Raw genomic sequence first — 21533 nt, forward strand, 5'->3', positions numbered from 1 at the left:
GTATACGGGGTTGCTTGAATCCTCGACATCGTGGTTCATCCGATGAGATCATCGTGGAGCATGTGGGAGCCAACATGGGTATCCAGATCCCGCTGTTGGTTATTGACCGGAGAGCGATCTCGGTCATGTCTACATGTCTCCCGAACCCGTAGGGTCTACACACTTAAGGTTCGGTGACGCTAGGGTTGTAGGGATATGTATATGCAGTAACCCGAATGTTGTTCGGAGTCCCGGATGAGATATCGGACGTCACGAGGAGTTCCAGAATGGTCCGGAGGTAAAGATTTATATATGGGAAGTTCTGTTTCGGGCATCGGGACAAGTTTCGGGGTTATCGGTATTGTACCGGGACCACTGGAAGGGTCCCGGGGGTCCACCGGGTGGGGCCACCTGTCCCGGGGGGCCACATGGGCTGTAGGGGGTGCGCCTTGGCCTACATGGGCCAAGGGCACCAGCCCCAAGAGGCCCATGCGCCTAGGGTTTCAAGGGAGGAAGAGTCCTAGGAGGGGAAGGCACCTCCTAGGTGCCTTGGGGAGGAGGGATTCCTCCCCCTTGGCCGCACCCCCCTAGGAGATTGGATCTCCTAGGGCCGGAGCCCCCCTTGGCCCTCCTATATATAGTGGGGGAAGGAGGGCTTTCATCCTACGCCTTTGGTTGCCTCCTTCTCCCTCTCCAACACCTCCTCCTCCTCCATAGCGCTTGGCGAAGCCCTGCCGGAGTACTGCAGCTCCATCAACACCACGCCGTCGTGCTGCTGCTGGTGCCATCTCCCTCAACCTCTCCTCTCCCCTTGCTGGATCAAGAAGGAGGAGACGTGGCTGTTCTATACGTGTGTTGAACGCAGAGGTGCCGTCCGTTCGGTGCTAGGATCTCCGGTGATTTGGATCACGTCGTGTTCGACTACATCATCCCCGTTCTTTGAACGCTTCCGCTCGCGATCTACAAGGTACGTAGATGCATCTAATCACTCGTTGCTAGATGAACTCATAGATGGATCTTGGTGAAACCGTAGGAAATTTTTTGTTTTCTGCAACGTTCCCCAACAGTGGCATCATGAGCTAGGTCTATGCGTAGTTCTTCTTGCGCGAGTAGAACACAATTTGTTGTGGGCGTAGATGTTGTCAACTTTCTTGCCGTTACTAGTCTTATCTTGCTTCAATGGTATTGTGGGATGAAGCGGCCCGGACCAACCTTACACGTACGCTTACGTGAGACCGGTTCCACCGACTAACATGCACTAGTTGCATAAGGTGGCTGGCGGGTGTCTGTCTCTCCTACTTTAGTTGGAGCGGATTCGATGAAAAGGGTCCTTATGAAGGGTAAATAGAAGTTGACAAATCACGTTGTGGCTTTCACGTAGGTAAGAAAACGTTCTTGCTAGAGCCCTACTTCAGCCACGTAAAACATGCGACAACAATTAGAGGACGTCTAACTTGTTTTTGCAGCAAGTGCTTTGTGATATGATATGGCCAAAGTTGTGATGAATGATGAATGATCTATATGTTATGTATGAGATGTTCATGCTATTGTAATAGGAATCACGACTTGCATGTCGATGAGTATGACAACCGGCAGGAGCCATAGGAGTTGTCTTTGTTTTTGTATGACCTGCGTGTCATTGAGAAATGCCATGTAAATTACTTTACTTTATTGCTAAACGCGTTAGCCATAGTAGTAGAAGTAATAGTTGGCGAGCAACTTCATGGAGACACAATGATGGAGATCATGATGATGGAGATCATGGTGTCATACCGGTGACAAGATGATCATGGAGCCCCAAGATGGAGATCAAAGGAGCTGTGTGATATTGGCCATATCATGTCACTATTATTATTTGATTGCATGTGATGTTTATCATGTTTTTCATCTTGTTTGCTTAGAACGACGATAGTAAATAAGATGATCCCTCAAAACAATTTCAAGAAGTGTTCTCCCCTAACTGTGCACCGTTGCTAAAGTTCGTCGTTTCGAAGCACCACGTGATGATCTGGTGTGATAGATCCTTACGTTCACATACAACGGGTGTAAGACAGTTTTACACATGCAAAACACTTAGGGTTAACTTGACGAGCCTAGCATGTGTATAGACATGGCCTCAGAACACAGAAGACCGAAAGGTCGAGCATGAGTCATATAGAAGATACGATCAACATGAAGACATTCACCGACGTTGACTAGTCCGTCTCACGTGATGATCGGACACGGCCTAATTGACTCGGATCATGTTATACTTAGATGACTAGAAGAGGGATGTCTATCTAAGTGGGAGTTCATTGAATAATTTGATTAGATGAACTTAGTCTAAAATCTTTACAATATGTCTTGTAGATCAAATGGCCAACATAGTCCTCAACTCCAACGCGTTCCTAGAGAAAACCAAGCTGAAAGACGATGGCAACAACTATACGGACTGGGTCCGGAACCTGAGGATCATCCTCATAGCTGCCAAGAAAGATTATGTCCTACAAGCACCGCTGGGTGACGCACCTGTTCTCCCTGCAGAACAAGACGTTATGAACGCTTGGCAGGCACGTACCGATGACTACTCCCTCGTTCAGTGCGGCATGCTTTACAGCCTAGAGCCGGGGCTCCAAAAGCGTTTTGAGAGACATGGAGCATATGAGATGTTCGAAGAGCTGAAAATGGTTTTCAAGCTCATGCCCGGGTCGAGAGATATGAAGTCTCCGACAAATTCTTCAGCTGTAAGATGGAGGAAAATAGTTCTGTCAGTGAGCACATACTCACTATGTCTGGGTTACATAACCGCTTGACTCAGCTAGGAGTTAATCTCCCGGATGATGCGGTCATTGACAGAATCCTCCAGTCGCTTCCACCGAGCTACAAGAGCTTTGTGATGAACTTCAATATGAAGGGGATGGAGAAGACCATTCCTGAAGTATTTGCTATGCTGAAATCAGCAAAGGTAGAAGTCAAGAAGGAACATCAAGTGTTGATGGTCAATACAACCACTAAGTTCAAGAAGGGCAAGGGTAAAAAGAACTCCAAGAAGGATGGCAAGGGAGTTGCCGCGCCCAGCAAGCAAGCTGCCGGGAAGAAGCCAAAGAATGGACCCAAGCCCGAGGCTGAGTGCTTTTATTGCAAGGAAAGTGGTCACTGGAAGCGGAACTGCCCCAAATACTTAGCGGACAAGAAGGCCGGCAAAACGAAAGGTATATGTGATATACATGTAATTGATGTGTACCTTACCAGCACTCGTAGTAGCTCCTGGGTATTTGATACCGGTGCAGTTGCTCACATTTGTAACTCGAAGCAGGAGCTGCGGAATAAGCGGAGACTGGCGAAGGACGAGGTGACAATGCGCGTCGGGAATGGTTCCAAGGTCGATGTGATCGCCGTCAGCACGCTGCCTCTACATTTACCTATGGGATTAGTTTTAAACCTCAATAATTGTTATTTAGTGCCAGCTTTGAGCATGAACATTGTATCGGGATCTCGTTTAATTCGAGATGGCTACTCATTTAAATCTGAGAATAATGGTTGTTCCATTTATATGAGAGATATGTTTTATGGTCATGCTCCTATGGTAAATGGTTTATTCTTAATGAATCTCGAGCGTATTGCTACACATATTCATAGTGTGAGTACCAAAAGATGTAAGGTTGATAATGATAGTCCCACATACTTGTGGCACTGCCGCCTTGGTCACATAGGTGTCAAACGCATGAAGAAGCTCCATGCAGATGGACTTTTAGAGTCTCTTGATTATGAATCATTTGACACGTGCGAACCATGCCTCATGGGTAAAATGATCAAGACTCCGTTCTCAGGAACAATGGAGCGAGCAACCAACTTATTGGAAATCATACATACTGATGTGTGCGGTCCAATGAGTGTTGAGGCTCGCGGTGGCTATCGTTATGTTCTCACCCTCACTAATGACTTGAGTAGATATGGGTATGTCTACTTAATGAAACACAAGTCTGAAACCTTTGAAAAGTTCAAGGAATTTCAGAGTGAGGTTGAGAATCAACGTGACAGGAAAATCAAGTTCCTACGATCAGATCGAGGAGGAGAATACTTGAGTCACGAGTTTGGCACACACTTAAGAAAATGTGGAATAGTTTCACAACTCACGCCGCCTGGAACACCTCAGCGTAATGGTGTGTCCGAACGTCGTAATCGCACTCTATTAGATATGGTGCGATCTATGATGTCTCTTGCCGATTTACCGCTATCCTTTTGGGGGTATGCTTTAGAGACTGCCACATTCACTTTAATTAGGGCTCCATCGAAATCCGTTGAGACGACACCGTTTGAATTATGGTTTGGTAAGAAACCTAAGTTGTCGTTTCTGAAAGTTTGGGGATGCGATGCTTATGTCAGGAAACTTCAACCTGAAAAGCTCGAACCCAAGTCGGAAAAATGCGTCTTCATAGGATACCCTAAAGAAACTACTGGGTATACCTTCTACCTCAGATCCGAAGGCAAGATCTTTGTTGCCAAGAATGGGTCCTTTCTAGAGAAAGAGTTTCTCTCGAAAGAAGTAAGTGGAAGGAAAGTAGAACTTGATGAAGTATTACCTCTTGAACCGGAAAATGGCGCAACTCAAGAAAATGTTCCTGAGGTGCCAGCACCGACTAGAGAGGAGGTTAATGATGATGATCAAGATACTTATGATCAAGCTCCTACTGAAATTCGAAGGTCCACAAGGACACGTTCCGCACCAGAGTGGTACAGCAACCCTGTCTTGGAAATCATGTTGTTAGACAACGGTGAACCTTCGAACTATGAAGAAGCGATGGCGGGCCCGGATTCCGAAAAATGGCTAGAAGCCATGAAATCCGAGATAGGATCCATGTATGAAAACGAAGTATGGACTTTGACTGACTTGCCCGTTGAGCGGCGAGCCATAGAAAATAAATGGATCTTTAAGAAGAAGACAGACGCGGATGGTAATGTGACCATCTATAAAGCTCGGCTTGTCGCTAAGGGTTATCGACAAGTTCAAGGGGTTGACTACGATGAGACTTTCTCACCGGTAGCGAAGCTGAAGTCCGTCCGAATCATGTTAGCGATTGCCGCATTCTATGATTATGAAATATGGCAAATGGACGTCAAAACAGCATTCCTTAATGGTTTCCTTAAGGAAGAATTGTATATGATGCAGCCGGAAGGTTTTATCGATCCTAAGAATGTTGACAAGGTGTGCAAGCTCCAACGCTCGATTTATGGGCTGGTGCAAGCATCTCGGAGTTGGAACATTCGCTTTGATGAGATGATCAAAGTGTTTGGGTTTATGCAGACTTATGGAGAAGCCTGCGTTTACAAGAAAGTGAGTGGGAGCTCTGTAGCATTTCTCATATTATATGTAGATGACATACTTTTGATGGGAAATGATATAGAACTCTTGGACAGCATTAAGGCCTACTTGAATAAAAGTTTTTCAATGAAGGACCTTGGAGAAGCTGCTTATATATTAGGCATCAAGATCTATAGAGATAGATCGAGACGCCTCATAGGTCTTTCACAAAGCACATACCTTGATAAGATATTGAAGAAGTTCAATATGGATCATTCTAAGAAGGGGTTCTTACCTGTGTTACAAGGTGTGAAATTGAGCTCAGCTCAATGTCCGACCACGGCAGAAGATATAGAAGAGATGAGTGTCATCCCCTATGCCTCGGCCATAGGGTCTATTATGTATGCCATGCTGTGTACCAGACCTGATGTAAACCTTGCCGTAAGTTTGGTAGGAAGGTACCAAAGTAATCCCGGCAAGGAACACTGGACAGCGGTCAAGAATATCCTGAAGTACCTGAAAAGGACTAAGGAAATGTTTCTCGTTTATGGAGGTGACGAAGAGCTCGTCGTAAAGGGTTACGTCGACGCTAGCTTCGACACAGATCTGGATGACTCTAAGTCACAGACCGGATACGTGTATATTTTGAATGGTGGGGCAGTAAGCTGGTGCAGTTGCAAGCAGAGCGTCGTGGCGGGATCTACATGTGAAGCAGAGTACATGGCAGCCTCGGAGGCAGCACATGAAGCAATATGGGTGAAGGAGTTCATCACCGACCTAGGAGTCATACCCAATGCGTCGGGGCCGATCAAGCTCTTCTGTGACAACACTGGAGCTATTGCTCTTGCCAAGGAGCCCAGGTTTCACAAGAAGACAAGGCACATCAAGCGTCGCTTCAACTCCATTCGTGAAAATGTTCAAGATGGAGACATAGAGATTTGTAAAGTACATACGGACCTGAATGTAGCGGATCCGTTGACTAAACCTCTCCCTAGAGCAAAACATGATCAACACCAGAATTCCATGGGTGTTCGATTCATCACAACGTAACTAGATTATTGACTCTAGTGCAAGTGGGAGACTGTTGGAAATATGCCCTAGAGGCAATAATAAAAGCATTATTATTATATTTCCTTGTTCATGATAATTGTCTTTATTCATGCTATAATTGTATTATCCAGAAATCGTAATACATGTGTGAATAATAGACACCAACATGTCCCTAGTAAGCCTCTAGTTGACTAGCTCGTTGATCAACAGATAGTCATGGTTTCCTGACTATGGACATTGGATGTCATTGATAACGAGATCACATCATTAGGAGAATGATGTGATGGACAAGACCCAATCCTAAACATAGCATGAGATCATATAGTTCGTTTGCTAGAGTTTTCCAATGTCAAGTATCTTTTCCTTAGACCATGAGATCGTGTAACTCCCGGATACCGTAGGAGTGCTTTGGGTATACCAAACGTCACAACGTAACGGTGACTATAAAGGTATACTACGGGTATCTCCGAAAGTGTCTGTTGGGTTGACATGGATCAAGACTGGGATTTGTCACTCCGCATGACGGAGAGGTATCACTGGGCCCACTCGGTAATGCATCATCATAATGAGCTCAGAGTGATCAAGTGTCTGGTCACGGGATCATGCATTACGGTACGAGTAAAGTGACTTGCCGGTAACAAGGTTGAACGAGGTATTGGGATACCGACGATCGGATCTCGGGCAAGTAACATACCGATTGACAAAGGGAATTGTATACGGGGTTGCTTGAATCCTCGACATCGTGGTTCATCCGATGAGATCATCGTGGAGCATGTGGGAGCCAACATGGGTATCCAGACCCCGCTGTTGGTTATTGACCGGAGAGCGATCTCGGTCATGTCTACATGTCTCCCGAACCCATAGGGTCTACACACTTAAGGTTCGGTGACGCTAGGGTTGTAGGGATATGTATATGCAGTAACCCGAATATTGTTTGGAGTCCCGGATGAGATACCGGACGTCACGAGGAGTTCCGGAATGGTCCGGAGGTAAAGATTTATATATGGGAAGTCCTGTTTCGGGCATCGGGACAAGTTTCGGGGTTATCGGTATTGTACCAGGACCACCGGAAGGGTCCCGGGGGTCCACCGGGTGGGGCCACCTGTCCCGGGGGGCCACATGGGCTGTAGGGGGTGCGCCTTGGCCTACATGGGCCAAGGGAACCAGCCCCAAGAGGCCCATGCGCCTAGGGTTTCAAGGGAGGAAGAGTCCTAGGAGGGGAAGGCACCTCCTAGGTGCCTTGGGGAGGAGGGATTCCTCCCCCTTGGCCGCACCCCCCTAGGAGATTGGATCTCTTAGGGCCGGCGCCCCCCCTTGGCCCTCCTATAGATAGTGGGGGAAGGAGGGCTTTCATCCTACGCCTTTGGTTGCCTCCTTCTCCCTCTCCAACACCTCCTCCTCCTCCATAGCACTTGGCGAAGCCCTGCCGGAGTACTGCAGCTCCATCAACACCACGCCGCCGTGCTGCTGCTGGTGCCATCTCCCTCAACCTCTCCTCTCCCCTTGCTGGATCAAGAAGGAGGAGACGTGGCTGTTCCGTACGTGTGTTGAACGCGGAGGTGCCGTCCGTTCGGTGCTAGGATCTCCGGTGATTTGGATCACGTCGTGTTCAACTACATTATCCCCATTCTTTGAACGCTTCCGCTCGCGATCTACAAGGTACGTAGATGCATCTAATCACTCGTTGCTAGATGAACTCATAGATGGATCTTGGTGAAACCGTAGGAAATTTTTTGTTTTCTGCAACGTTCCCCAACACGCCGCGCCGCCATGCCGCCGCGCCACCGAGGAGCGTCCGGCTACCGCGGCGTCCGCCTGCGCCCCAACGGCAGCTACTCCGCGGAGATACGCTCCGGCGAACTCCGGCTCGGCCTCGGCACGTACGGGATGGCGCGCGAGGCCGCCCGCACGTACGACGCGGCGGTGTGGCGCCTAGGCCGGCCGCGCGGCCAGATGAACTTCCAAGATGTGTACACGCTCCAGCAAGCGCTCAACTTCGCCCCTCTGCCTTGTCTGAACACGGCGGAAGACCGTGCGGAGCACGCCGAGTGGCAACGCCGCCTCCTCGTCGCCCAGGAGGACGAGCGGGTCATGGCGGAGTGGCGCCAGCGCCACCAGGAGGCACTACAAGAGCACAGACCTTTTGTAACACCGTCTTGTGTTACTACAGGTCCAAAAGTGTGTTACTAGGCCATATAGTAACACGGTTTGAAATGTGTTCCATTAGACCGTGTTACTAAGTGGTGTCAACTGTCACACATAATAATTGTTACCATATGTTAAAAAATGTGTTACAGTTGCATTATAGTAACATGTGTGTTATGTGTTACCGAACACACCGGTAACACACTTTTGTAATTATAGTAACATCGATAGTAACATATTTTGATAGACGTAGAACATCGGTGGTAACATGTTTCTGTAACTATCGTAACACAACTGGTAACACATTTTTTTAGCATCGGAACACAACTAGTAACATAATATCCATGTATCGTAACACTATAATTATAGTTGTCAACTACTCTAGTAACAAATTTTGTAGCTATAGTAACACCATCAGTAACACTACTATATCAATATGGTAACATAATTAATGTATTTGTTTTTTATTAGTAACCACAAAATTGGATACCCATTTTATGGAATATAAATTTATTAATAAAATAAATGCAATTGCATAAATTTTTAATCATTTTATTATTATGCTTGGCAGCATATCAAAATGATATTTAAACTTAAGCGGAACACATACAGAAATTCGTACGAAGATATTTATTACGAATATAGAAGAGTGTATGATACATATGCATTACAATAAAGATATCAGTCATATAATTTTGAGGATAGAAAACACAACTATGGGGAATATTACACTGTCGCATTTGCATCAATTCGATAAAAGAAAAAGATCTTCTGGATGATATTACACTTTTAAATCTATCAATGTAAACTACAACTATTGTAGCTAAAATCTTCAGATTTTATTTGCTTCTTGATCCAAGAATTCAGCTGCAAATCAACCATCCTTCTCTCGAATCTGTAGAAGAAAATTGCACCTTAGATATGTGTGATTAAATGTACACAAATATGATTTCAGAATGTGAAAGGGAAGATTGTAACTTACAAAAGCTGAAGGCCAGGCAATTAAGTATCCTGAAGTGAAAGCCTCGCCAATTGTCTTGCAATCAGAAACATCCCTTACCAACTCCTCATTATCAAGAATAGGTTCGTCTATGCGCACAAGAGCAAATTCAGCACCTAACTCAATACCACCAGCCTTAGTTCTTGGATCAGTACTCCGAATAGTACCATACGCAACATTCCGCTTGTTCGGATATGTTGAAGTCTTTAAGACTACTTTGGAAGCAGCCTATATTATGATCAATATTAGCATTCTATGACATGATAATATAATATGCATGAATAATATGAGATCTTTTTAATGTCAACCCAGTAAGGTGCCCTAAGAAACTAAATAAACTGGACCCCGCAACGAAGTCTAATGCCCAAGGACACCTCGCTAGCTCATGCTTGGTTAAATTTATCGTTTACTTGCATACAGCCGATTGAGCAAAAATTGTAATAAAATCCATTTTCAAGCAGGCATGATAATGAGGGTTTGGGTTGGTAATTTGGGTGTAGTAAACCATGCTACTTGGTGAATCTTTACCTTGATGGAAGAAGAACACCTTCTTTTTGAGCGGTGTGGGTGTTCAGTTCTAGTCCTTTGCTGGTTCGGTTTTGAAACAGATTCACTCGTAATATTCCTCGTTTCCCTCACCTACCAAGATACAATAATATTAGATGGAATGATATTCATACCTTGAAGCTACAGATTGCTACAACTTCAAAACTCAAAAGGCACAAAAATTACCTCTAGCACATAATCAATAACAAGGTCTTGTGGTGATGATGAATTTTGTTGAATTTGTAATTGGTTGACATCATGGTCGCCAACCTAGTTCCATGACACAACAATGGTAAGCAAGCAATTATTTTATATTCTATCTTTGTGACATGAGTAAGAGTAACTACAGGCATAACCTTTTCATGCGAACGTGATAAATTATTATCCTCAAGAATGTCATGTTGCATAGACGAGCATGCCTCAACGGGTCCATTGCACTGGATTCTCTACAAACTGAAATATTAATATGAAGGTTTCAAGTGACAAGCAATGATGTAGGCATTTATTAACATTACCTTTGTTTTACCAAGCAGTACTGGTGACCGAGAAATACCATTATCATTTGATTGGAGGTTTTCCTACAGAACTAACAAATCTGAGTAAACTATTGATAGAAATGCATGCAAAGGGTGGGATAAAGAAGTCCTTTACCTCTTCTATGCCATTATTGACATAGCCTTCTTTGTTATTCATATCTTTAATAATCTGGTCTTGCTTTTTTATATGCTCCTTCATCTTTGCTATTACCTCCCAAACATCATGTTCAACTTCATATAGTGATCCATCAGTTGTAGTCATATTGATGTTCTTTAGATACCGTGGCGTCGGACCGTAGACTTGCTTAGGAGTTGGAAGCAAACCCATGCCATGCACTTGTCCAATCTTTTCTTTCCCTAACACTTCCTGCAAGGCATCACCTTCCCATGCGACTCTTCCATTCAAATTTTGTGCCAACTCTGGTTGTTCGGTTATTAGATTCTCCAATCGATCCTATAAGAAAAGAATCATGCATACACTAGTTAGATTGAACCATAACTTGATCCCGAGAACAATTTGACAATTTCTATATTAATTGCCTACCAGGCGCTTATTTCTATCTTTATTTTTAGCATCAGCATCGTCCTTCTTCTTGTGAGTTGCTAAATAAACATTTGATATGTGTGGTCGTTTCTTTTCAGGATCAGCTTGCCTCTACAAACCAGAAACATCACCCATATGACAAAAGAGACATAGGAAAACACTTCAGGAATCAAGATACATCTACAGCTTTAAGATGGCATGACGAAGAGTGCACAAAGGATGGAGCATCGCGTCATATAGTTGATTCAGAGGCTTTTAAGGCCATTGATTCTAAGTATAAACACATCGCGTCAGACCCCCGGAACATGAGGTTTGGAGTAGGAGCTGATGGGTTCAATCCATTTGGGAAGATGAGTTCCAAACATAGTTGTTGGCCCGTGGTCTTAGTGCCCTATAATCTTCCTCCATGGTTATGCATGAAAGCCTCCTCTCTTCTACTTACTTTGATTATTCCAGGTTACCCTGGAAAGAACTTCCATGTATTTATGGAACCAGTTTATGAGGAACTAGCTGAGTTGTTTGAAGTTGGAATGTTAACATATGATGCATCTCGAGATGAGATGTTCCAACTTTATGCGGTTGTGTTGTGTATTGTGAGCGACTACCCTGGGCTTGCAATTGCTTCAGGACATAGCACCAGTTCTGAGTCCGGTTGTTTCCCGTGTAGTGATGAAACTTGGTCTTTACGCTTGAAACATGGGAGGAAGTTCTGTTTCATGGGACATCGCCGATTTCTGCACCCAGACCATGAGTTTCGCTATGAATCTGACTCGTTTGATGGATTGGAGGAACACAAAGCAGAACCAACTCTTTATTCTAAAGTTGGAGTTTTAGATAAGATAAAATCAATTAAGAACTTTGATGATTCCAAAACTAGGAAGTTTGTTAATGGGTTTTTCTCTCATTTGACTTATTGGGACTACAATTTGCTCCGCCACAATCTAGATATTATGCACATTGAAAAGAATGTATGTGAAAATATATATGGGACACTTCTAGGAATAGAGGGCTAGTCAAAGGATAATTTAAAGGCACGACTTGACCTGCAGGACATGAAAATCAGGCCAGATCTACATCCTGAAAAAAAAACAATGACAAGTATTTTCTTCCTCCTACTTCTTATACGTTGTCAAAGAAACAGAAGCAACAGTTTTGCAAAGTACTTCATGATATAAGAGTACCAGATGGGTATTCGGGGAACATCTCAAGATGTGTAAATGTTTCTGAAGGGAGAATTTCAGGCCTTAAAAGCCATGATTGTCATATTCTGATGCAACAACTATTGCTTGTTGCATTGAGAGGCTTACTTCCAGATAATGTCACATCTGTCTTGTTTGATCTATGTGCATATTTTAGAGAAGTTAGTGCAAAGGTTCTTCATGTGAGAGATCTAGAGAAGTTAGAGCAAAGAATAAAGATAACATTATGCCGTATGGAGATGATATTTCCGCCTGGATTTTTTACTGTTATGGTGCATTTGGTTCTTCATCTAGCAACAGAGGCAAAAATAGGTGGCCCTGTGGCCTACCGTTCAATGTGGTTTCTGGAAAGGTATTTTGTCAAAAATGAGACATATATACTTTCTAATTATTACAGTACTACATTCATTACCATTTTTTGTCTTCTTTTTTCATTTTTTATTTATGCAGGTATCTTTGTGTCCTGAAGTCATATGTGCGTAACAGAGCACATCCAGAAGGATCTATCGCTGAAGCACATCTTGCAGACGAGTGCATGACATTTTGCTCAAGATATATTGATGGTTTCGCCACCAAGCATAATCGGCCTTCAAGGAATGACGATGACGATGAGCCGGTTGATGTTGAACAAGGATCAACTCTATTTCCTTTGGTAGGAAAACCACTTGGAAAGCCTGGCAATTATGTTCTTAGAGGGATGACTAAATTCCAAGCACATAGATATGTGTTGTTCTACTGCTCAGATGTCAACCCATTCCTTCGGTAATACCTCAATCCTCTAAATAATATCAGTTTTTTTTACATGTTTTCACAACTCTTTCTCTGACTTCAAAACTAATTATAAAATTACTTTGCAGAGCTCACGCTGATGAGATCACTAGAGAGCGTGGTGTCTCAAACATGGTTGAGTCCATCCAACATGATAAGTTCAATGACTGGTTCAAAGCTCATGTAAGTCCGTATTTCATATTCCTTGTATGTACAACTGAAGCCATTTACTAAACAACTTCTTAATCTACAGATAATTCAATTGGAGAAGGAAAATGGTATTGGTAGTATTAATAATGATATTAGATGGCTAGCACGTGGCCCAGTAGATGCAGCAAAAAGGTACCGTGCTTACAACTCCAGAGGATATAGGTTTAGGCCTAAACGTTTAGACAAGGTGAGTCAAAATAGTGGAGTGGTGGTACATGCCAAAACATCTACTTATGCTGCACCAGGTGATGCGACCCCTGTTTTAGGTGATGTGACTTACTATGGCAGGATAATTGATATTATTCAGTTGAACTACTTTGGACAATTTTCGGTGGATTTATTTAAGTGTGAATGGGTTGATATTTCTGAAAAAGGAATTAAAAGGATAAGTATGGCTACACACTTGTTAACTTCTCACATTTGATGCACAAAGGAGACAAGATTGAGCATGAGCCTTTTATTTTGCCTAACCAAGCTGATCAAGTGTTTTACCTAGAAGACGAACTGAACCCAAGTTGGTCAGTGGTGATGCAGAATAAACTACCTAGAGATAGATGTGACACTGGAAATGATGAATGCACACGAGACGTAGAAGCTGAGCCATTCCATGTTTCTCACCTCACGGATATGTTTAAAGCGAAAAGGAAAGATCAACATTGGGTAAGGTTTGATATTGAGGAAACAATTGTGGATGCTAATGATAATTCTTTGATCGATGAAGAACGGTGATGGTACATCATATAAAGGTATTTCTCTGTTCAAGCAACATTTTCTTGATTATATATACACTGTAGTTTTAGCTAAAGTCAAAGCTAAGTTTGCAGGACATTAATAACCATTGTATGTTCTTGCAGATCGTTGGCTGAGCTTACACCCTTCAAAAAATTCGAAGGAATGAGGTCTTTCACTCAACATATAAACCCATTTTTTCTTTTTCTTTATTGCTTTTCAGTTTCTTGTCCTATTTTCCATAGATGCTGCCATTGTGCATCCCTATATGCATTGAATTTAACTTGACTCTTTTCGATTTGTTATGAACTTTTTCTCATGCGCTTCAGTGAATCTTCTTTTTCAGAAAAATTTGCAAGTCAAGATTACAAGGATTGTTCTAAACTGCTAGATGAAGCAATGTGTTCTTTTAGCACACTTTTATATGTTTGCATAGTTTTTGCTATTCAAACATGAAGCTTGGAAAAATTCAGAAAATTGTTACTAAAGTTAAGCTTTATGTACGACATATTGTCATTGAAAATAGATACACTTTTGTCGAAGAAGTATTATGTCAGATTTACCATCTTGTAAACTTAGTTTATGTCTGTTTGAAATTGGCGTTTTAATTTATGTGGGATGCTTGTTTGCTGTCAAAACCTGATTCAATATTTTCTTTGTTGTTGTGAACCAACCATTGCACGTGTTACTTCTGTTGCTTGCACTTGCAGCTAGGTGCTAGCTGTTGTGCCTGTTGCTTACACTTGCAGCTGGTTGCTAGCCATCTTGCCGCTCAGATCGGGTGCCTAACTATTGATGATATGCATTTGAACTGCTGATGCAATGGCCAGTAGTAGAGGAGCCATGGGGACGCACTACAGCAGAGGAGCCATGGGGACGCACTACAGCAGAGGCGCTCAAAGAAGAGCAGCAGAGGTTGAGGTGTTCAAGAAAAACAGTAGCAAAGTAGCCTTTCGCGTGACATTCCCTTCTCGCTCTTGCCCTTATCTCCCCTTGATCTTTTTTTCATGAGAAACTGTCAAATCTATTCAACTTCAATCATGGCAGTACAACGGACACCAGAAAATAATAAAAATTACATCTAGATTCATATACCACCTAGCAATGATTACAAGCACTGAAGCGAGCCCAAGGCGTGCCGCTGTCATCGCTCCTCCCTCGCCGGAGTCGGGCACAACTTGTTGTAGTAGACAGTCGGGAATTTGTCATGCTAAAGACCTATTATAGGACCAACGCACCTTAACCGAACGAGGCCTTGGTTCCCTTTTCTCCAGTCGAACCACCGGTCCGGTTCTTAAAACTATCTTCAAATTTAAGCTCTCGTTCGCTGTTGGTCTTCCACTCCTTTGTGAGTAGTCACATCAAATACTTAATTTCATATGATCATTTTAAAGTTTGCATTTCACATTTATGGTTGTTGAGTTATCCTAAAATTCGTGTAAAAATATAGTTAATATGATATTCACTGCAACCAGACCGAAAATAGTTTGGTATTTACCAACCAAACTGTATTCTTTTTCATACCATATTACCAAAGAATGAAAACACTATTTACCAAAACAAGAACGTATTATCATGTTGACACATGGGCCCTATGTGTCAAGGTATTTGTGATCTATGCATGCAGTTGATTTTAGTTTTTCTAGTCCCCCCCTATAATAGAGCTTGTAACACTATGTATCAACCATGATTATGTGTTACTACCATTGTTGAACTACGTAACACATTTCGGTAACACATATTCATATGTTACCACGTCAAGATCTATGTAACACACTTGACCAACACATATTTACATGTTACTATTGCAATATCCCGGTAACACATTTTGAGGCCTTATATAGTATGTGTTACTGCCTGTCGTTCGACACAAAATGTTGTGTTACGGTAATTTCCCTTGTCACACATTTTTCAATCTGTTACATGATTGTGTTACTTAAAGTCTGTTTTGGTGTAGTGAGGACGTCGCCTACGAGCAGGCCTACTGGGCAAGGCGCCGCGAGGAGGACACGCGAAGGCGCCGCGCGACGCGGTTGGACAAGCGTCGGCGGAAGGCGTTGGCGAATGCGCAGTCCGACCTCGTTGCAGTAGGTGGGCAGCCGTTCTTCACGCCGAACGATGAGCGGTGGCTGGACATCTGGCTAACTACCTCGGATGACACCGCCGAGGATGATAGTGGTGATGATGATAGCGACTTAGAGTAGTTTTTTTAATGCAATCTATGTTTTTTATCGTTTGTCGTTTTTATTTATGCAATCTATGTTTCGGATGTAAAATACCTTTGTAGCGTTTAAAATCTATGCAATCTATCTAGTTTTTTTTTAATTTCTGCTTTCAATGCCTACATTTCTAGTTTGTAGAACGAGTGCACGTGCTGCGTTTTTTGCGCGCTGCATTTTAGCGCGGCTGCTGGAGCGGGCGTAGCGCGTGTAAGACAATAAGTTTTGGGGGAACCAGCACAACCCTCTAGGGGTGGCTTATCTCATTATATATAATGGATGTGTTACAATACGTACAATATACGTACATAAGTACAGAAGCTATACATAGTCTAACACCCTCCCTCAATCTTAGCCACTTTCTAAAGAACTGAGAAGGGTAAGATTGCGCCTACAAGCCTCAAACTGTGGCAGAGGTAAAGGCTTAGTGAAGATGTCTGCAAGTTGATCCTTAGATGAGATAAACTTGATCTGGAGTTGCTTCTGTGATACACGTTCCCGTACAAAGTGATAGTCAACTTCAATGTGTTTCGTTCAGGCATGAAATACTGGATTTGCAGAAAGGTATGTAGCACCGATGTTATCACACCAAAGAATAGGAGGCTGTGGTTGAGACAAACCCAACTCCTGAAGCAAAGACTGCACCCAAATAATCTCTGCAGTAGTATTAGCCACAGCCTTGTACTCAGCTTCAGTACTGCTACGTGACACAGTAGCCTGTTTCCGAGCACTCCAGGCGATCAAATTAGGGCCAAAGAGTACTGCATAACCCCCCGTGGATCGCCTGTCATCTGGGCTACCAGCCCAATCTGCATCAGAGAAGGCCGAAAGGACCCGAGAGGAAGTCGGCCGAATATGCATACCAAATGTCAGGGTGAACTGAACATAACGAAGAATGCGTTTAACAGCAGCCCAATGAGTATCTCTGGGAGCCTGAAGATACTGACAAACCCTGTTAACAGCATAAGAGATATCTGGTCTCGTGATCGTCAAGTACTGAAGTCCACCAACAATGCTCCTGTACTCTGTGGCATCCGCAGGAGACAAAAGCTCACCATCAACAGCTGTTATCTTGTCGGTAGACGACATGGGTGTGGTGGTCGGTTTGCACTTCAGCATGCCCGCTCTTTGTAACAACTCCAAGGAGTACTTCTTCTGCGTAAGGACAAGACCAGTAGCACGAGAGGTGACCTCAACTCCAAGAAAGTAGTGAAGCTTCCCAAGATCTTTGACCGCAAAATCAGCACCAAGAGAGCAGACAAGAGCATCAACAGCATACTGAGAAGAGCTGACAAGGATAATATCATCGACATATACCAAAAGATACATAGTGACTTCTGGCTTCTGTAGAAGAAATAATGAAGTGTCAGCAGTGGACGGCACAAACCCATGAGCACGAAGGGCAGAGGCAAGGCGGGCATGCCAGGCACGAGGAGCTTGCTTCAAACCATATAGTGCTTTGGAGAGACGACAGATATAGTCAGGACGATCAGGATCAGAGAAACCAGGCGGCTGTTTCATATAAACCTCTTCCTCCAAAAATCCATGTAGAAAAGCATTCTGCACATCAAGTTGACGAAGTGACCAACCACGAGAAACAACAATGGAGAGAAGAAGCCGAATAGTGGTAGGCTTGACGACAGGACTGAAGGTGTCCTCATAGTCAAGACCATGGCGCTGCCGAAAACCGCGAGCAACAAGTCGCGCTTTGTAACGCTCAATAGATCCATCTGAATGCTTCTTCACTTTGAATACCCATTTTGAGTCAATAACATTTACCCGTGGTGGTGGAGGAACGAGAGTCCATGTCTTGTTACGAAGGAGAGCATGAAACTCCTGCTCCATAGCCTCTCGCCAATGTGGAATGCGCAGGGCAGCCTGATATGAGCGAGGCTCAGAAGATGGATCCGCAACAGTAGCAGCCAAACAAGCAGCCAACCAAGCAACCGTACCATCCTTACGTTCCTTAGGTTTGAAAATGCCACTGCGACTGCGTGTATGTGGTCGGGACACAGGAACCACCGAGGTCGACGAAGCAGCCTGCAACGGGCTGGAGGACAGCGACGTTGACGAGTCAGCCGGTGACGAGGAGCCAGACACAGTAGCCTCGGGCTCGGTCGGCGAAGAAGGCCGGCCCACCGGCGAAACCGGCAGAGCAGACGAAGCAGCTGGCGACGCCGGCATCACAGACCGGGCCGATGGCGAGCCCGGCATAGTGGGCCGTGGCGCGGCTGGTGTCGCGAGCCGATCCGCGGATGAAGGCGACGTGAGGACGGCATCGCGGACCCGAGCTGCAGGCGAAGACGGCGTGACGGGCCGAGCCGCGGGCGAAGACGGCGTGACAGGCCGAGCCGCTGAAGACTCGGCGGCCGCTGGCGAAGAGGGCCGAGCCGCTGGAGACTCGGCGGTCGCTGGTGTAGCGGACCGAGCAGTGGAGATGCTCGGCGCGACAGGCTCTTCGGGTGACCATGCATGGGCACGCGAATCGATGCCATGCAACATAGGGCGATCGACGTGCCCATCAGAAGGCGGCGATGATGATGGTGAATCCTCCAACAGCTCCAAACGAGCCCCACGTCCGGTTCCTGCACCATGGTTAGGTAACAGCAAAGGAGAGTATGCAACATCATCAAATTGGTCAGAAGCAACAGAGGATGAATGCAGAGATGGTGGTTCGACAGTGGACACAGGAAGTTTGGCAAAGGGAAAAACATGCTCATCAAACACGACGTCCCGAGATATATAGACACGATTAGTGGGAACATGAAGACATTTGTAACCTTTATGAAGAGAGCTATAGCCAAGAAAAACACACTTCTTAGAACGAAACTCAAGCTTGCGCTTATTATATGGACGAAGATGCGGCCAGCAAGCACACCCAAATACCTTGAAAAAGGTATAATCAGGTTGTTCATTAAGGAGAACCTCAATGGGAGTCTTCATGTTTAAAACACGAGTGGGAGTACGGTTGATGAGAAAGCATGCAGTGGTGAAAGCATCACTCCAAAACCGAAACGGAACAGATGCATGGGCCAAAAGAGTAAGACCAGTTTCAACAATATGACGATGCTTACGTTCGACTGAACCATTCTGCTGATGTGTATGTGGACATGCTAAACGATGAGCTATCCCAAGCGACTGAAAGAAGGAGTTGAGGTTGCGATACTCGCCCCCCCAGTCCGACTGGACATGAACAATTTTGTGCTTGAGAAGACGTTCAACATGTTTTTAAAACTGAACAAAAATATCAAACACATCAGATTTGTGTTTAATAAGATAAAGCCAGGTAAAGCGACTATAAGCATCAACGAAACTGATATAGTAATTATGACCACTGACAGAAGTCTGAGCAGGACCCCATACATCTGAAAACACAAGTTCTAAAGAATGTTTCACCTCACGACTGGACTCCGAAAAAGGAAGTTGATGACTCTTCCCCTGCTGACAAGCATCACACACTGCTACATCTTTATTACTAGACAAACTAGGAAGCTCATGACGACGCAAAATATGACGAACAATAGGTGTGGCCGGGTGACCAAGACGAGCATGCCACTGTGACGGAGAGACCCGAACTCCACTGAAAACACGGGCGACGCCAGGATGCTCCAGACGGTAGAGGCCCTGGCACAACCGCCCACTAAGAAGAATGTCCCTCGTGCCCCGATCCTTAATAAAAAGATCAAAAGGGTGAAATTCACAAAGCACATTATTATCACGTGTGAGTTTAGGAACTGAAAGAAGATTACGGGTCACAGATGGAACTCGAAGAACATTGCGAAGCTGAAGACTCCTATTGGCATGTCTAGTGAGAAGAGATGCTTGACCAATATGAGAGATGTGCATACCTGCTCCATTGGCGGTGTGGATCTTGTCGGAGCCATGATAGAGTTCACGAGTGTGAAGCTTCCCCATCTCGCTAGTCAGATGCTCTGTCGCCCCAGAGTCCATGTACCAGTGTGGATCGATGGAGTAGGACTGAGTGTGTCCCTGTTGCTTCTGCGGTGCGGGACGATCAGCCATGGCGACCTGACGGGCATTGTTGCGTGTATCTTTGCCGTCATTGCCAAGACCAAGGAAGCTTCGCTGGAAGCGCTTATGACACTTGGAGGCCCAGTGCCCATCGCGGCCACAAAGCTGGCACACACGTGGACCGCCAGCCCCCGGTAAGGTCGCAGTAGGTGGGGGGGCCGAGGCGGGCGACGGTGGCAACCCCAAGGGAGACCGGGGTGATGAAGAAGAGCGGCCACCCTTGGTGGCGGCGTTGGCCGAGAGGGAGCCAGTGCCCCTGGAGCGGCGTGTCTCGACCCGTTGCTCAGTGAGAAGGAGCCGAGAGAAAACCTCGTGTGCCAGCATGGGTGTCGAGTTGCCCCGTTCGTTGATGATCTCGACTAAGGCATCATACTCCTCATCAAGACCATTGACAATAAACGAGTTGAACTCGGAGTCGGTGAGGGGCTGTCCAATGGAGGCCAATGTGTCGGCGAGGCCCTTGACCTTGTTGTAGAACTCAGTGGCAGTGGAGTCAAGCTTCTGACACTCTCCAAGCTGACGACGGAGTGCAGAGACACGAGCCTGGGACTGCGCTGCAAAGGTTCGCTCAAGGATGGTCCAGGCCTCATGAGACGTCTTCGCGAAGACAACAAGTCCGGCAACTGCCGGCGAGAGCGACCCCTGGATGGAGGAGAGGTTCGCCTGGTCCTGCCCCGTCCAGACGCGATGGGCCGGACTGTAGACCGGACCGTGCACGCTGTCTACCAGTGCGGGTGGACAGGGAAGAGATCCGTCGATGTAGCCTAGCAGGTAGTGACTCCCCAAGAGCGGGAGAACCTGCGCACGCCAGAAGATGTAGTTGTCGGCGGAGAGCTTGATGGTGATGAGATGACCGAAGTGAAACGGCGGCGGCGAAGACGATCCCATCGAGGGGGCTGCCTGGGGTGCAAACACCATGGAGGCAGCCGGAGGCACCGAAGCCGATGCGGGAGGAGGCGGGACCGCAGCCAGGGCGGACGCCGTAAAGCTCGCGGCCAGGTCGGACGCCGCAAGGCCCGCGGCCGGGGCGGACGCCGCCAACCCCGCCAGCGGGGCGGTGTGATCCACTTGCGGCAGGAGCGACGGGACGACGCCCGCGGAGTCCACAGCGGACGGCGGCGCCGCGGTGTGGACCACGAGGTCGCGCCCAAGCGAGGGCGCCGGCGGCGTGGAGTAGACGGAGCCGATGCTCCTGGTCCCGATCGGAGCCGGAACGGCGACGGCATCGAGCGGGAGGTTGAGCAGAGCCGCAAGAGAGGCTGGGAGGAACCCCGCAGCAGTGGAACCGATGGTGG

General features: G+C 45.7%; 2 long non-coding RNA genes across 2 annotated transcripts; both read right to left on the bottom strand.

Moving 5' to 3' along the window:
- Positions 1–9070: 9070 nt before the first annotated feature.
- On the bottom strand, positions 9071–9676 carry LOC123042096 (uncharacterized). Its single transcript, XR_006418704.1, has 2 exons — positions 9438–9676; positions 9071–9350 (listed from the first exon to the last, which is right to left on the bottom strand). It is a non-coding gene; the product is annotated as an uncharacterized lncRNA (long non-coding RNA).
- A 347-nt stretch (positions 9677–10023) lies between these two features.
- Positions 10024–11194, bottom strand: LOC123042097 (uncharacterized). Its single transcript, XR_006418705.1, has 5 exons — positions 11082–11194; positions 10653–10991; positions 10517–10579; positions 10188–10447; positions 10024–10094 (listed from the first exon to the last, which is right to left on the bottom strand). It is a non-coding gene; the product is annotated as an uncharacterized lncRNA (long non-coding RNA).
- Between the last annotated feature and the right edge of the window lie 10339 nt (positions 11195–21533).

Source organism: Triticum aestivum, chromosome 2B (genome assembly GCF_018294505.1).
Source record: "Triticum aestivum cultivar Chinese Spring chromosome 2B, IWGSC CS RefSeq v2.1, whole genome shotgun sequence".
Lineage (NCBI taxonomy): Eukaryota > Viridiplantae > Streptophyta > Magnoliopsida > Poales > Poaceae > Triticum > Triticum aestivum.